Below are 2,861 nucleotides of genomic sequence, written 5' to 3' on the forward strand. Positions count from 1 at the left end.
ACCATATGGAATATTAATAATTGAAATAAATATTACTCTTCTCGTCCACCCAATGGTGTCATATCCGTCATATCATATTAATTTTACCATAAGTAAACCAATAGAACTCATACAGTGTAAAAGAGTATTGGTGAACTATTCAGAGTCTATTCAAAGTCACCAACCTGTATTTCATGTCCATTCTCCTGATTAGGAAACACTTTACTCACTATTGTGGTTAATTTTTCCATTGATGTCACAACCACTTTAACACCTCCATTTATAACAACCACTCTACCCCCCATTGTATAACAAGCATCAGGAAAGTACTTTTTGCACTCCTTAAAGATTTTTAGATTATCGAAAGTTAACAGTTCAGTCAGAAAAATACCCGAACCTTTCAGCCGCTTCTTGCTGTTAAAAATATCATTTCTCAGCCACCGACGACAAACTGATACTACAATGGGTCTCGGCCTTGTCGCCGATGCTCTGCTTGGGCCTAGTCGATGACAATAATCAAGATCGCATTTTTCGATTTTTACACCAATTTTTGTGTTTATGGTATTCGTAACCTCCTGGTAGATATTTTGATTTACACTTTCCGGAACACCGTGAAGTAGAACCATGTTTTGGTTTGCGGCCATGTCGTTCTTTGCCGTAATAAAGTTCATTTGAGATATGCTAGACTTTAATTCCTTTAAGGACTTTAAGACAGATGTTTCAAAGTCGGAAAACCTTTTGGAAAGCTCTGTCAAGTCACAGTCGGCTTTACTTGTGGTTGAAGATGCAGTCGCCCGACTTTCAAGGTCTTTTCTGAAGACTTTTAAATCTTCGGCGAATTTAGCCGCCATTTGTTCCACCTTGTCATTCAGCTTTTGCACATCACTGGTATTCTGAACTGAATCACCCTTCCTCTTGGAGTCATCGGATCGAGTTCCAGGACGAGTCATGTTCCCTGGGCACTAAACTAACTTCCCACACACTATACACAAATTATTTCACCCTTAACCGAGCAACAATTGTTAAAAATACAGGATCATCAACAACAATGATCCTATTCGCCGAGTGTGCGCATACTAATCTAATCAGTTGTTCGATCTTTTTAATTATTTCGCTTGGATTGATTATTGAATTGTGGAGTAAATTTTATTATCATTTCTCATTCTTCTAATTTTACATTGTTATTAGTTTACTACATTCAATGAGTTTGAAAGTATTAAAGTGTTCTGTTAGAGTTTCCTGGAATGTAGGTCGTAATCCCGGAGATAGGAAATGAAGTATTTTTGCTTGTTTGCTCTTGCTTGATTTTATGTCCGTCAAATAATTCTTGTTTTACATTTATATAGGCTTCGTAAGGAGCTTGACAATTATTTGATTTGGTTTATTATTGATTATCTCGTCTAAAAGAGTCATTTCTGCAGGGGTTTCGTTTGCATTAAGACTATGAATGGTTTGTAAAGAATTGTATGGTGGTTTTATTTGAACATTTGAAATTATATTTATTTTTTGATTAAACGGTTTTTTTAGTTCATCAATAATTTGGCTGATATTTTCGTTTTTTAGATCGTCTGGATTGAATTGACTAGTTGTTTCTTCTAGAAATTTATCAATATCGATATCGATGTCACCTGGATTGTTTTGGATTGAATTGGTTTCTAGTGCATTTAGTGATACAAGAAAGAGCGTCAGCATTAGTGTTTTGTTTTCCACTTTTATAAATTATTGTGTAATGCAATTTTTCGAGTTTGAGTCTCCATCTTACGAGCTTCGAGTTTGGTTTCTCTAGATTGAACAATCATACCAAGGATCGATGATCGGTATATATTTGGAACTTTCTGCCGTAAAGATAGGGTCTATTCACAAAGTGAGTGTTTATAATATAGTAGCAACAACAATCTGCTTATAAATAAAATTTAAGTCTGAAGTCTGTCTGCCGGGTAGCGACATTTATAGGAGGTTGTTATCTAGATGGCTATTTAACCGGGTATCAAGGTCCAAGTTCTTTAATTTTAATAACAATAATAAAAAATAAGTATTTGGGTGTATTCAGTTTGTGTAATTGTGTAATTTGTATAGCAGACCCCTGTGCCAGATATAAATATACATATAAAATAAACAGTATATGACCTTTGTCCAAGTAGGGGTTAAAGAGTGTGACAACTACATCTCCAGATTTTCCAAAATTCAATTACGCAATTTCTGTGGTTGCTCCAGTATATATGATAAAATCTAATATATATGGGAGCCTGTGCTAAAATGACATACTACTTCAACTAAAAAGTCCGACAAAAAAAATAAATAAATACAAATAAGTAAGCAATAATAAGTTGCATTATGACATATATTACAAGGTATGTCATTTTATCGAATGTCTCTAAGCATAACATGATATAATTAGATATTCTAACTTTGACAAATATCACATAAGAACTGCTTAGCTCGTTTGCTTATACCGGCGCATTCAGTGCGAGATATCCCCATCTTTTGCACTTTTGGCACCTAATCCAGCCTTCTCCAAATTTTGAAAAGCTATATAACTCGTTGCAACATATCGAAGCATCATCTTCGTCATCAATTATCATCGTCGTCAAGTATCAATCGTCGGCAATTAATCGCTCGTAGGTCACATGGTCTCCTGTAATTAGCCGCATCATTAGTTTTTAGTTCCTTTTATACATGAGATTATCCTTTTGCCGAATCGAACCTAGAGCTGGAAATCTTGCTGATGGCCCAGAAACACCTCGTCTGTGATATCCAGATCAACACCGGTGGCCACACCACTGAGTACGATGATGTGATGTTGCGTTTTATGTTGGTTATAAGTGGTGGTGTTGTTTGGATATACCTTATACGACGTAACTACGCCTTGTTGGGTGAGACGT

Source organism: Dendroctonus ponderosae, unplaced genomic scaffold, assembly GCF_020466585.1.
Source record: "Dendroctonus ponderosae isolate FM_Combo_2020 unplaced genomic scaffold, Dpon_F_20191213v2 Dpon_F_20191213_1, whole genome shotgun sequence".
In the NCBI taxonomy this organism is placed as follows: Eukaryota; Metazoa; Arthropoda; class Insecta; order Coleoptera; family Curculionidae; genus Dendroctonus; species Dendroctonus ponderosae.